We start from the raw sequence: 15,335 nt of genomic DNA on the forward strand, positions 1-15,335 counted from the left end.
TTTTCCTACTCTCTCCCCATCGTCATGGACGAATCACATTCCGATCAGATTCAAATCACATTTTCCTTTGACGACGCGTTCTGACGTCATCTCGTTATTCGGATGCAAGCGAGCTTGTCGTCGGCACAGTTTGGGCCAATTAGAGCTGAATAGCGATTTGATTGGACGACGAGGGAGCCAATGGGGAAGAAGGTCTTGATCGCCCATCCCGATCTCTCCCGCCGTCGTGGTCGCCTTGATTCTTTTAACCCGATTTTTATGAGTTCTCTCTCTCCCTCCCTCTCTCTCTCTCTCTCTCCCTCCCTCTCTCTCTCTCTCTTCTCTCTCCCGTCTCTCTTTGCTTGTATTCATTTCTTCGCAGCTCTTGTCTCTTTTCCGTGCCTCTTTATTCCTTTAAACCAAAGCGAATCTTTCCATTGTTATTCCACTTTTCCCTACGTGAGTTCCTACTTCCGGATTTCTTCCTTCCAGAGCTCCTTCTGGATTCCCTCCTTCCACAGTTCCTTCTCCCGGACCCCTCCCTTCACATGTACCACCCTTACAGATTCCCTCCATACCTTCCAAATTCCCTCCTTCCCGGAGTCCTTCCCTCCCGGAGTCCCTCATTCCCGGAGTCCTTCCCTCCCGGAGTCCCTCCTTCCCGGAGTCCTTCCCTCCCGGAGTCCTTCCCTCCCGGAGTCCCTCCTTCCCGGAGTCCTTCCCTCCCGGAGTCCTTCCCTCCCGGAGTCCCTCCTTCCCGGAGTCCCTCCTTCCCGAAGTCCCTCTTTCCGGGAGTCCTTCCCTCCCGGAGTCCCTCCTTCCCGGAGTCCCTCCTTCCCGGAGTCCTTCCCTCCCGGAGTCCTTCCCTCCCGGAGTCCCTCCTTCCCGGAGTCCTTCCCTCCCGGAGTCCCTCCTTCCCGGAGTCCTTCCCTCCCAGATTCCCTCCTTCCCGGAGTCCTTCCCTCCTGGAGTCCCTCCTTCCCGGAGTTCCTCCTTCCCGGAGATCCTTCTCCCGGACCAATCCCTTCAGATGTCCCACCCTCACGGAGTCCCTCCCTCCCGGACTCCCTCCTTCCAGATATCCTTCCCTTTCGAATTCCCTTCTTCCCGGAGTCCCTCCTTCCATAATTCCTTTTCCCGGACCCCTCCCTTCAGATGTCCTACCCTCCCGGATTCCCACCACCCCTTCCGAATTCCCTCCTTCCCTCCTTTCCGGAGTCCCTACTCCCAGAGATCCTTCTCCCGGACCCCTCCCTTCAGATGTCCTACCCTCCCGGATTCCCACCATCCCTTCCGAATTCCCTCCTTCCCGGATTCTCTCCCTCCCTCCTTCCCGGATTCCCTCCTCCCGGAGATCCTTCTCCCGGATTCCCTACTCTCCCAGAGATCCTTCTCCCGGATTCCCTACTCTCTCAGAGGTCCTTCTTCCGGATTCCCTCTTCCCAGAGATCCTTCTCCCGGATTCCCTACTCCCAGAGATCCTTCTCCCGGATTCCCTCCTCCCAGAGATCCTTCTCCCGGATTCCCTACTCTCTCAGAGATCCTTCTTCCGGATTCCCTCCTCCCAGAGATCCTTCTCCCGGATTCCCTCCTCCCAGAGATCCTTCTCCCGGATTCCCTACTCTCAGAGATCCTTCTTCTAGATTCCCTCCTCCCAGAGATCCTTCTTCTGGATTGCCTACTCCCAGAGAACCTTCTCTCGGATTCCCTACTCCCAGAGATCCTTCTCCCGGATTCCCTACTCTCCCAGAGATCCTTCTTCCGGATTCCCTCCTCCCAGAGATCCTTCTCCCGGATTCCCTCCTCCCAGAGATCCTTCTCCCGGATTCCCTACTCCCAGAGATCCTTCTCCCGGATTCCCTACTCCCAGAGATCCTTCTTCCGGATTCCCTACTCCCAGAAATCCTTCTTCCGGATTCCCTACTCTCCCAGAGATCCTTCTTCCGGATTCCCTACTCTCCCAGAGATCCTTCTTCCGGATTTCCTCCTCCCAGAGATCCTTCTTCCGGGTTCCCTACTCCCAGAGATCCTTCTCCCGGATTCCCTACTCTCCAAGAGATCCTTCTTCCGGATTCCCTCCTCCCAGAGATCCTTCTTCCGGGTTCCCTTCTCCCAGAGATCCTTCTCCCGGATTCTCTATTCTCCCAGAGATCCTTCTCCCGGATTCCCTATTCTCCCAGAGATCCTTCTTCCGGGTTCCGTCCTCCCAGAGATCCTTCTCCCGGATTCCCTACTCTCCCTGAGATCCTTCTTCCGGATTCCCTCCTCCCAGAGATCCTTCTTCCGGGTTCCCTCCTCCCAGAGATCCTTCTCCCGGATTCCCTCTTCCCAGAGATCCTTCTCCCGGATTCCCTACTCTTCCAGAGATCCTTCTCCCGGATTCCCTACTCCCAGAGATCCTTCTCCCGGATTCCCTACTCTCCCTGAGATCCTTCTTCCGGATTTCCTCCTCCCAGAGATCCTTCACCCGGATTCCCTCCTTCCAGAGATCCTTCTCCCGGATTCCCTACTCTCCCAGAGATCCTTCTTCCGGATTCCCTCCTCCTAGAGATCCTTCTTCCGGATTCCCCTACTCTTCCAGAGATCCTTCTTCCAGATTCCCTCCTTTCAGAGATCCTTCCCCCGGATTCCCTTCTCCCAGAGATCCTTCTCCCGGATTCTCTATTCTCCCAGAGATCCTTCTCCCGGATTCCCTATTCTCCCAGAGATCCTTCTTCCGGATTCCCTACTCTCCCAGAGATCCTTCTTCCGGATTCCCTACTCCGAGAGATCCTTCTCTCGGATTCCCTCCTCCCAGAGATCCTTCTCCCGGATTCCCTATTCTCCCAGAGATCCTTCTTCCGGGTTCCGTCCTCCCAGTGACCCTTCTCCCGGATTCCCTCCTCCCAGAGATCCTTCTTCCGGATTCGCTACTCTCCCAGAAATCCTTCTTCCGGATTCCCTACTCTCCCAGAGATCCTTCTTCCAGATTCCCTTCTTCCACAGATCCTTCTCCCGGATTCCCTCCTCCTAGAGATCCTTCTTCCGGATTCTTTCCTCCTAGAGATCTTTCTTCCGGATTCCCTCCTCCCAGAGATCCTTCTCCCGGATTCCCTACTCTTCCAGAGATCCTTCTCCCGGATTCCCTACTCCCAGAGATCCTTCTTCCAGATTCCCTTCTTCCACAGATCCTTCTCCCGGATTCCCTCCTCCTAGAGATCCTTCTTCCGGATTCTTTCCTCCTAGAGATCTTTCTTCCGGATTCACTTCATCCTTTCCGAAGTCCCTCTACCCAGAATTCCTTCTCCCGGATCTTCTCCCTTTTGGTGTCCCTACCTCCCGGATTCCCTCCCTCCAAGAGATTCCTCTCCCGGAGTCCCTCTATCCTTCCCGAAGTCCCTCTACCCAGAGATCCTTCTCCCGGATCTCTCTCCTACCCTCCTTCCCGAAGTCCCTCCTTCCAAGAGATCCTTCTCCCAGATTCCCTCCCTCCCTCGACTCAGCCTCTCACGTCTTCTTTCCTCTATCTCGTCCTCTGTCTCGTCTCTCTCGAGGATCTCTGTATCCTCGTCCCTCTCCTGTCTACTCCCAACTTCCGTCTCGCGTCTTTCTTCTTCGTTCATTTCGGGTCATTTAGGAAAGGTTAAACGGCGGGAAAGGAAAGGGAAGAAACGAAAAAAGAAAAGAGAGAGAAAAGAAGAAAAGCCGTTCTGGTTTATGGAATAAATGTTGAAGGGGAAAATAATTAAAAGGAAACAAAAGGGAAATAAAAATAAAAGAAAAAACGAAAAGAACAAACAAGAGAACTCGAACAGTTGAATGAAAATATGAAAATAAAAAGGCTTATGATAAATGTGAGGCCCATGGATTTGATGGAGAGAGAGAGAGAGAGAGAGAGAGGGAGAGAGAGAGAGAGAGAGAGAGAGAGAGAGAGAGAGAGAGAGAGAGAGAGAGAGAGAGAGAGAGCCTGAACCCAGATAAACAGGTGTGGGTTATGCCTAGTTATTAACTGAATAAAATCACCTGGCGCTTTCCAGGACAAATGCTCTTCGTGAGTCAAAGAAAAAAAAATGACGACTGCTTCCCCGTTGAATTGCTCTCTCTCTCTCTCTCTCTCTCTCTCTCTCTCTCTCTCTCTCTCTCTCTCTCTTTTTCAAGAGAGAGTTCGGATTCCCAAAGGATTTTTTTTTTTTTTTTTTACTTCGGTAATTGGTGTCAGCATCACGTTCTCACATTCCCAAAAAACATCCCTTTCTCTTCTCTCTTTTTTTTTTCGTCTTTCCACCTCTACCTCTCTGCCACCTTTACTATCCTCCTCCTCCTCCTGTGCATCCTCCTCTTCCTTCTCCTCCTGCATATCCTCCTCCTTCTCCTCTTCCACCTTCTTCCAACCGCTCGTCCCCACCTAATTGCGAAGACCCGGAGACTCTTTCAAGAACTCTTGTTCTTCGCCTGGCCACACACCGCTCTCTTTTACCCTCTTCACTCTTCACCCCCCCCCGTTTTCCCTCTCTCTACTCATGAGATAGAGCTCGTCTACAGCTCTCTACTCTCACTCTCTTCACATACTCTCTTTCTCTTAGTGTCTTCTGTGGCATGGACATCCTCGCCTCACCTCCGGCTCCGCGTCCTCTTCTTTCTCCTCTTTACATAGCCTTTATTACCTCACTTCTTTCTGCATTTTTCTATACTCCTCATTATTCAAATCCAAACTACATTACTGTGTGAGTGTGTATGTGTGTGTGTGTATGTGTGCGCGTGTGTGTAAAAATAACAGCAAAAACAATAATAATAATAACAATAATAATAATGATAATGATAATAATAATAATGATAGTAATAATAATGATGATAAATAATAATGATAATGATGATAATGATAATGATGATAATAATAACAATAATAATAATAATAATAATAATAAAAAAAAAATAATAATGATAACAATGATAATAACAATAATAATAATAATAATAATAATAATAATAATGATAATAATAATAATAATAATGATAATGATAATAGTAATGATAATAGTAATAATAATAATAATAATAATAATAATAATAATAATAATAATAATAATAATAATAATAATAATAATAATAATAATAATAATAATAATAATAATAATAATCAGTTTAATAAGTTAACAGCGATAGAGATACATTAACAGTATACAACTTGTTTAAACCCTAAGAACTACCATAACTAAGTTCATAATTTGCAAGGCGTTGTTGTTCACGTATGATGGTGGCAATCTTACCCTTGTGGTAACCACGCCTCTATCAGTTTCTTAACACCGGGTGTTCGGGACCGAATTAGTGTGTGTGTGTGTGTGTGTGTGTGTGTGTGTGTGTGTGTGTGTGTGTGTGTGTGTGTGTGTGTTCGTGTGTGTTCGTGTGTGTGTGCGTGTGTGTGTGTGTGTGTTCGTGTGTGTGTGCGTGTGTGTGTGTGTGTGTGTGTGTGTGTGTGTGTGTGTGTGTGTGTGTGTGTGTGTGTGTGTGTGTGTGTGTGTGTGTGTGTGTGTAGTTCACCACGGTCTTGGACTACGTGTTGGACTTATGATCATCAGTTAGTAACCTCCAGGATGAGAGCTCAGCGCTCATATATGGTCTGAGCTATGGGTAATGCTGTGGCCTTATACAAATACACCCAACTCCTTCCCACTAGATTTGGGTTGCTGGCTGGACAGGACTTGGGCGGGACTGGACTTTAGTCGCTGAATTACCGTTCAAAAGCGGTGTGTGTGTATGTGTGTGTGTGTGTGTGTGTGTGTGTGTGTGTGTGTGTGTGTGTGTGTGTGTGTGTGTGTGTGTGTGTGTGTGTGTGTGTAAGTGTGTGTGTATGCATGTAAGGGATGAAGAGGAAACTGATATATGTTGTCAGTATTAAAGATTTTCATTAAAAAAACATATTTTGTTCGCCTGTCCAAGAATTCATGATAGGTTCCTTTCTTTTAGCACGTGCATAAGTAAGGCCAAGGCATAAGAATATCAGTGTTGAGGTTTCTTACAAGTGTCCGGGGTTAGAGTCTATGTCACCATGAAATCGTTTTGTTCTCTTCTTCGGCTTCAACTCTTTCATAGACGGCTTCAAGCTTCTCCTGCTCTCTAATCAGCACTTGACTTCGCGCTCTCTAATTTACACCAAACGTCTTCTCACCTTCCGCACAAGATCTCTTCTTCAATCTTCCTCCAACACGAACCTTGTTTTTTGAGTCTTTTCTCTTCCAGGATCAATTTCTTCTCCTCCTCCGTCTCCTCCTTTTATTCTTTATACTCTTCAGTATTGTTGTTATCATTATTGCATTTCTCTGCCTCTCCCTCCCCTCCTCCTCCTCTTTCTTCATTTTTCTACTAATGCCCCTTACAGTCCTTCTTGGTTTATATTTTCTTCTTGTCTTCCAAATTCCTTTTTATTTATTTCTTTTTCCGATTTTCAGTTTTTCCTCACTTTCAATATCATCTTTCTTCATTTTCCTACTAATGCTCCTCATAATCCTTCTTGGATTTTATTTTTTCTTGTCTTCCAAATCTCCCTTTACTTATTTCCTTTTCAAATTTTCAGTTTTTCCTCCCTTTCCCTCTCATCTTTCTTCATTCTCCTACTAATGCCCCTTCTCCTTGGTTACTATTTTCTCCTTGTCTCCCATCAGCCCCTTTAATTCTTATCTTTTTCCAAATTTCAATTTTTCTTCCCTTTCCTCCTCTTCCTCCTCCTCCTCTTCCTTCATTCTCCTCCTAATACCCCTCACAGTCCTCCTTGTTTTTATTTTCTCCTTGTCTTCCAAATTACCTTTTATTTCTTTTCCTTTCCAAATTTCATTTTTCCTCCCAATCCTCCTCTTCCTTTTCCTTTTCATATTCGACCTTTCCCACGGACTTCTCCACCTCCAGTTCTCGCCTCCACCTTCCCTTCGACCTCACCATCTGGGTCACAGATGAAATTCCCGAGTTATATTTCATAACGGCGCTCCATCTCGGCCCATGTTTGTAGGTTCTGTTTGTTTGCTTGTTTTCCCTATTGTTGGTATATTGTCCATGTTTGCTCCCCTTTTGAATGACTTGATTGCGTGTCCGCTCCTTTCACTTGCGTCTGGCGGGGTTGACCGTCCTATTAAGAGTTCTATCTTGAAGATCCACTGCAGAACCATCGGTCTGGCCACGCGTGACTGATGCAGCCTAGGTATTCGATTTTTGGTCAATTTTGAAATTCAATGTTTATCTGTCTACTACCCAACTTGAATCTCTCTTTTACCACCTCCGTGATTCCATAGATTTAGGTTGATGTCCCCAACGATAGAAACGTTGATTATAAATGCTTCATTATTATTTTTTATTTATTTATTTATTTATTTATTTATTTATTTATTTATTATTTTTTTTTTTTTAGAAGAAAGGAAAAATGAGAGATTAGGCGGTAGGAGTACAATAAAGACGATCTAGGAATTGACTTACTCTAACGTTTCGACCAACTTGGTCTTCTTCAGAGAGAAGAAGACCAAGTTGGTCGAAACGTTAGAGCAAATCAATTCCTAGATCATCTTCGTTTAACTCCCACCACCCAATCCCTCATATACTTCAATCCCTCCCACCTCCCTCTTGTTTATTTATCCACTTATTTATTCAAACACAATGCGCTCTATTGTCGATAACATCATTTTGCGTTTCTGGTTTGGCATTTTCCTTACGCTTCCGAAGCCCATTTTCCATAATTTTCTTTCTTCCTTTTTTCTTCTGCTTCCAATCTTCATCCACTCTTTCCTCTTTCTCTTTAACTTCATCCCATCTTCCACCTACTCATGGACTCCTTTACCTTCTGCCACTCTCTCCACCTCTCCTCCACTTTCACGTTCCTCCACTTCTTAAATATCATCCTCCCCCTCCATCTCCTCCTTCTCCTCGTTATCTTCTCATCCTTTACTTCGTTTTTTTGGAAACTGAACTGTCTAGTGGCGAGAAGTTATTGTGTTATTCTTTTGTCCTCAGAAGACGCTCATCGATTTTTTTTCTTATATTTATTTATTTTTTTGAGTGATGCCTTAATGTTTGGCACCGCGAAACCTTTTATTTCTTGTTACAGAATACTGATGACCAGGTGTGTGTGTTTGTGTATGGGGGAAGCTCTGGTGTCTTCTGGAAAGGCCTTCTGGTGCTTGGTTTTATCTTGGGCCCTTTGAGGCCTATCTCCTCTGATTCGAGGTTCAATAATCCGTCTGTGATGGACGACTTTCTAATTGCTTCTTGATGATTGTGGCGTGTAACATATCGAGTTTTGCTGCACCTTGAGGACCTGAAGTTGCTCGAAGTTCTGAATGAGCTTCAGATATATCAAGAAGATGTGGCGGTGAAGAAGTCTTAGATAAACTTGATGATGTTCTGAAAGCGATGTTGATTCGTAGAAATTAACAAAGGGAATTAAAAAACATCAGTTTATGTATATATTTACTCATTGTTCTCTAAGTATTTATCTATCAATTTAATTATTTGTTCGTTTACTCTCTACTTGTGTCAAGTCATGTCTATCTTCCTTGCACAGATATCAACATGAATAAGATTGGAATATGATAAGTAGTTCCTGTGGAATTACTGGTTTAGAAGCGTGTATGTTTACATATGCGAATCTCTATTCCTAATCTTTACTTCCTCCTCAATTTCAATCCTATCTCGTCTTCCCCACCTCCTCAGAATCAACCTTCATCTCCTCCTCCACACCTTCGCCTTCCTCCTCCTCCTCTCTTCTTACATTTCTCGTCTTTCTATTCATATTTCTTCTCTTCTACCTCCATATTTTCTTCCTATTCCTTCTGATGCTGCACCTCGTTTCGCTACATCTTTCTAAACCTCTCTCTTCTCTTCCTATAAATCCAACATATTCTCATCCTCCTTCTACTCCTCCTCTTCCTCCTCTCCTAGTCTTCCTATACCTTTACCTAAACCTATTCTCTTCCTCTTTCTCCTCTTCCTCACTTTCCAAATCATCTTTCTTCTCTTCCTTTACTTGGTTCAACATCTTCCTCCTCTTTTTCTCTTTCTCTTCTTCTTACTTGTATTCTTCTCCAACACGTATGTATCTGCTCATCGTTTGCCCCCTGATCCTTCACCAGCTTCCCTCTGAGCTTTGGCACGATGGAACTTGTTTTGAAAAAATCCCACAGAATCCTTCTTGGGTCGAAGGAGAAACTAGGATGATAGGATGATGAGAAATTGGTAACAGAAGAAAAGAATGACAGGAGTTCGTGAAGAGGAAAAGAACGACCCAGACTAGGTCGAGGTCGAAAAACAGAAGTTGGACGGTGGGCTCGGTAAGTGAACTTTAGGAAGAAAAAACAAAATCTATGAAAAGAAAAAAGAAAACGAAAAAAGAGTATGAGGGAGGCGAGATGAAAAAAAAAAAAAAAAAAAAAATAAGAAAGGGAGAAGAAGAAAATATACATATATGGAGTTGAGGTGGCAAAATGAAACGTTTATCCACTGAGGAAGGCCCAAGAGGTCGAAACGTCTGGTTCTGAATAAAGCTCCATACTCTAGCCTTAACGTTTCATTTTGCCACCTTACCTCCATATTTGTCTGTCTTTACATATACATACATACATACATACATACATACATACATATATATATATATATATATATATATATGTTGAGACGTTCTGACAGGTTGACGTAAGCGGAGTAGGAAAAAGCATACCTGCGAAACTAGTCAGGAATAAACTCAAGACTAAGACTCCTGTGTTTCCTACTCCGCTTACGTCATATATATATATATATATATATATATATATATATATATATATATATATATATATATATATATATGTATGTATGTATATATATTTTTTTAGGGTGGAAAGCGAATAGCTACCTCCCTTGGAAGGGGGAAACACCTTTGGTGTATAGATAGATACAAAAGCTAGTGGTAAGGATTACGGTAAATGGGACGGGAAATAAGGATTACGGTAAATGGGACAGTGTAAAAAAGTAAGACAAAGAGAAGGTTGAGGAATACAGGCGCATGGAGAAGGAAAATAACAAAAGGAGGTAAAGATTGAGAAAAAGACAGAGAGAGAGAGAGAGGGAGAGAGGGAGAGAGAGAGAGAGAGAGAGAGAGAGAGAGAGAGAGAGAGAGAGAGAGAGAGAGAGAGAGAGAGAGAGAGAGAGAGAGAGAGAGAGAGAGAGAGAGAGAGAGAAAGAGAGAGAAAGAGATAATGGGGTGTGGAGAAAGATCCGATATAAAATATGAGAGAAGGAATAAACAAGAAGATGCCTTCGTCAGACCGGCGAGATGAAGAATTCATAGTCCAGCTCTTTCCACAGAAGGGAACAGTGTCCTCGAAGGAGGCTGGGATAGAGGAGGAGGCCGAAGAAGAGGAAGAGGAGGAGGAGAAGGAGGAGGAAAAAAAGGAGGAGGAGGAGGAGGAGGAAGAGGAGGAGAAGGAGGAAGAGAACAAGAGAACAGGAGAAGAATGAAAAGAGAAAGAGGAGGGATGGAGAGGAGGATAGAGGAGAGAGAAAAAGAAGTGAAAAAGTGGAGAAGAGCGGGGGTCTAGTGGGAGGAGGAGGAAGGGAAAGAGGAGGAGAGGAGGAAGAAGAAAAAGGAGGAGGGGAGGGGGAGGTGTAGGAGGAGAAAGGGGGGAGGAGGAGAAGGGAAAGAGGAGGGGAAGGGGAGTGAGAAGAGTAGAATGGGGATGGAGAGGAGTGAGATGAGGAAAAGAGAGGAACAAGGAGGAAGAGAGGGAGGAGGAGGAGTACGATGGAGAGATGGAAGAGGAGGAGGAGGAGGAGGAGGAGGAGTAAACAGGAATAGGAACAGAAGGAAGAGGAGGTAAAGATAGGAAATATGAGGGTGGGGACGAAAAAGAAGAAAGGGGACGTGGAATACAAAAGAGAAAAAGATTGTTGGAAAGAATATGAATATATGGTGAGACGATGAATATATCAAACAGGAACAAGAAGAGGAAGAGGAAGAAGAAAAAATAAAAGAAGAAGAAGAAGAAGAACAAGAACAAGAAGATGTCGAAGAAGTTGCCAAAAAAAAAAAAAAAAAAGACGAGGAAGAAGGAAAAGAAAAATAAGACGACCATGAGAAAAACGAGAAAGAAGAAATTGGTGAAGAAGAAGAAAAAGGAGAAGAAGAAGAAAAGGAAAGAAAGAAGGAAGCTTCGTTGGTGCTGGAAGGCCAGAGTGTAAACTAGCATCTGGAAAGAACCGAGGGCGCCGGTAAAAGAAAGTCTGCCGATTCATGGTCAAACATTGAAGAAGATTCCTGAGATCGAGGGAAGACCCCATGAAAAAGAAGAAAAGAGGAAGATGACAAAGAAGTTGTCAAAAAAGAGGAAAACGAAAAAGACGAGGAAGAAGAAAAATGAGATAGAAGGAAAAGAAGGAGAAAGAGAAGAAGAAGAAAAGGAAAGAAAGAAGATTTGGTGGTGCTGGAAGGCCAGAGTGTAAACTACCATCTGGAAAGAACCGAGGGCGCCGGTAAAAGAAAGTCTGCCGATTCATGGTCAAACATTGAAGAAGATTCCTGAGATCGAGGGAAGACCCCATGAAAAAGAAGAAAAGAAGAAGAAGACAAAGAAGTTGTCAAAAAGAGGAAAACGAAAAAGACGAGGAAGAAGAAAAAGAAAAATAAGATGACGAAGAGAAAAGTGAGCAAGAAAAAGTTGACGAAGAAGAAGGAAAAGAAGGAGAAAGAGAAGAAGAAGAAAAGGAAAGAAAGAAGATTTGGTGGTGCTGGAAGGCCAGAGTGTAAACTACCATCTGGAAAGAACCGAGGGCGCCGGTAAAAGAAATTCTGCTGATTCATGGTCAAACATCGAAGAAGATTCCTGAGATCGAGGGAAGACCCCAGGAAAAAGAAGAAAAGAAGAAGAAGAAGAAGACAAAGAAGTTGTCAAAAAAAGAAGGGGAAACAAAAAAGACGAGAAAGAAGAAAAAGAACAATAAGATGACGAAAAGAAAAGTGAGCAAGAAAAAGTTGACGAAGAAAAAGGAAAAGAAGGAGAAAGAGAAGAAGAAGAAAAGGAAAGAAAGAAGAGGCTTTGGTGGTGCTGGAAGGCCAGAGTGTAAACTACCATCTGGAAAGGAGGGAGGGTGCCGGTAAGAGAAAGTCTTCCGATTCATGGTCAAACATCGAAGAAGATTCCTGAAATCGAGGGAAGACCCCAGGAAAAAGAAGAAAAGAAAAAGAAGACAAAGAAGTTGTCAAAAAAAAAAGAGGTAAACGAAAAAGACGAGGAAGAAGAAAAAGAACAATAAGATGACGAAAAGAAAAGAAAAATTAAATAGAAGTTGGTGAAGAGGAAGAAAAAAGAGAAAGACAAGAAGAATAAAAGGAAAGAAAGAAGAAGCTTTGGGGGGTGCTGGAAGGCCAGAGTGTAAACTACCATCTAGAAAGGAGCGAGGGCGTCGGTAAGAGAAAGTCTTCCGATTCATGGTCAAACATCGAAGAAGATTCCTGAGATCGAGCGAAGACCCCAAGGACTTCGAGAGTGGGCCTGTGGGAGCAGACTTCGAGTGCTGAAGGCGGGTGAGTCATAGCAAGTGGGGAGACGGCGAGAGACTTTTTGGTGGAAGGTATGGATTTATGACGTAGTGACTTTTGGGAGCTATGGCTGTCGTCTAAGGTCTTTCCTTTGTCACTGATTTTTTTTTTTTCTCTTTTTAATTTTGTCAGCGATGACCAGCGTTTCTGTCTTTGAATCGAAAACACAGTCGTCAGTGAATTTTATTTTTTATTTTTACTTTATTCTATTTTTTGCAATAACCACCGCTTCTATCCACGAGTGTGATGCCGCGCTGAAGAGGTCATGTCATAAAGGTGTTAAAAGAGAGATTTAACGAAGGCAGCATAAAAGAGAGATAGCAGAAGTTAAAAGAACTCGGCATTCTTCCTTGAGTGGAGACTAACATCCAGTCATAATAATTTGATGTGTGGCTCTGGTCCGTAGGGATCTCACTACAGTCACTATAATAGTAACTGCAGAAAAACTGTTTGGTCAATAGTCCACCTGGGGTGAACTTGGGAATGTGTGATTGCTGTGCGTTGGACAGAGATGAGTGACTATATATGGATAAAGTGCCTTATGATGGTAGACAGTGTTTGTGAATACAGTAAATGAGGGTTAACATCGCTCAAAATTATATAGTAAGATGAAGGTTAGATCAAATAACAAAATAACACAATTGAAAAAATATATATATCATATGAAACAATAAGAAATCTATGATCTAAAAATAATGTAAAATATATTCCTTACAATTTAACTAAGGTACACAGAATAAGGTATTCGCAAGAATAGCTCAACTCTCCCCTAGCAACAAATCATTATTTATAATTATATGGATGGAAAATTGTGTAATGAAACAAGACGATATGTTCCCGTAGACTTACAAACCCTGACGTAGGTAGAACACTGGAATAAAACATGAAGATCATTGGGTCTTAAACATCTTCAAGAAGAAGATGAAGAAGACGAGGAAGACCCTCGAGAACAGAAAGAAAAATTCCTTAATGACAGGTTGGAACCTCGAGAGAGAAGGAGGATCCTGGCAAAAGAAAAAGATATCCTGAAGGATCTTGAAGGAGGTGGAGGAACCTGAGAGGAGGAGGCACGTCGCAATAAGAGGTCTTGAACCAGAGAAAAAAGATATAACCTAGACTCTAGAAAAGCAAGAATCTGGAGAGAAGAGGCATGCATGAGGACACGTGGGTATACACACACACACACACACACACACACACACACACACACACACACGCGCGCGCGCACACACACGGACACGCATATACACAAGGGTATCCAAACACACACACGGATACTCACACGCTCGTATACACTTACTCGGCTATACGCACACGCTCTCATGTGTATGTAAACGCACACGTGGACACGCAAATACGCACACATACTCGTATACGTACGATGTCATATGTACACGCTCACATACACATATGAATACGTTTAAATGTGTACATGTGAAGATATATATGTTCATGCGTATATCCGCAGCTACATACATGTATACATGCGAGCTTGCATAAATGTATATATAGGTGCGAATATACATATATGTTTGAATAAGTATGTATATTTATGCTTGCGGAAATAGAGGCAATTATGTGCGCATGCGTACAAACAAACACAAGCAAATGCGTACATGTGTACATAGACACGGATACATGTGCTTGAACAACATGTGTGCATAACAAGTGTAAATGCGTACATGCGTATCTACAAGCGTCATTGCGTCCTTACGTGTATACGTACATGTGCTTACAGTTGTATACGGACATGCATGCACGAGTGTGGAATCAGATTAAGTATACAGGTACTTCATTAAGATTTGTCAATTTTCTCCCTATTTCGGTTGCAAAACATATGGTAAGTTTCCAGATGTGCACACCTAAGCAATATATCAATAAAAAATTAAATATGAATATTAATTTTGTAAATTATAATGCATCAACGAAATATACGTTTTCAGTAGCGGAAATCAATAATGGATAAGTTGCTAAAAGTGATATATATACATACATATATATATAAATATATATATATATATATATATATATATATATATATTTATATATATATATACATACATATATATATACACACACACACACACACACACACACACACACACACACACACACATATATATATATATATATATATATATTTATATATATATATATATATATACACACATACACATATATATACACATACATATATATATATATATATATATATATATAAATATATAAATATATATATATTTATACGTATATATATATATATATATATATATATATATATATATATATATATATATATATATATGCAAAACAAATCACTAGATACACGTGATAACAATACTTGTGCCCTGATGATATCTTGAATAGACGAAAACGTATGGTGTTCGTTTATTTTCCAATTGGTTTCTGCATATATATATATATATATATATATATATATATATATATATATGTGTGTGTGTGTGTGTATATATAGGCTATAAACTCCTGGAGCCTCGGCTCTACCATGTAGAGATTGTAATTTAGTGTACTTCGGTCAAACCGGCAGTGCTCTTTCTACCAGATTAACTGAGCACAAAAGATCCATCAGATATGCCCAAGAAAATTCCGCTGTGTTTCCGCATGTCAACAACAAAAATCAAAATCTTGACTGGGGCAGAGCATAATTATTGTTCAAGTCCAACTGAAGCTTCAGGAGAAATATTGTTGAATCCGCCTTAATAGCAGAATGTAAGAATTTGAATATCTCCAAATGTCAATACTCCCCGAACATAATATTGCGTCTAGCTGACCCCGCTCCCCCTCCACCCCTGACCCCACATCCCTT

This window comes from Oratosquilla oratoria, chromosome 18, assembly GCF_046742065.1.
Source record: "Oratosquilla oratoria isolate Oo_2021 chromosome 18, ASM4674206v1, whole genome shotgun sequence".
In the NCBI taxonomy this organism is placed as follows: Eukaryota; Metazoa; Arthropoda; class Malacostraca; order Stomatopoda; family Squillidae; genus Oratosquilla; species Oratosquilla oratoria.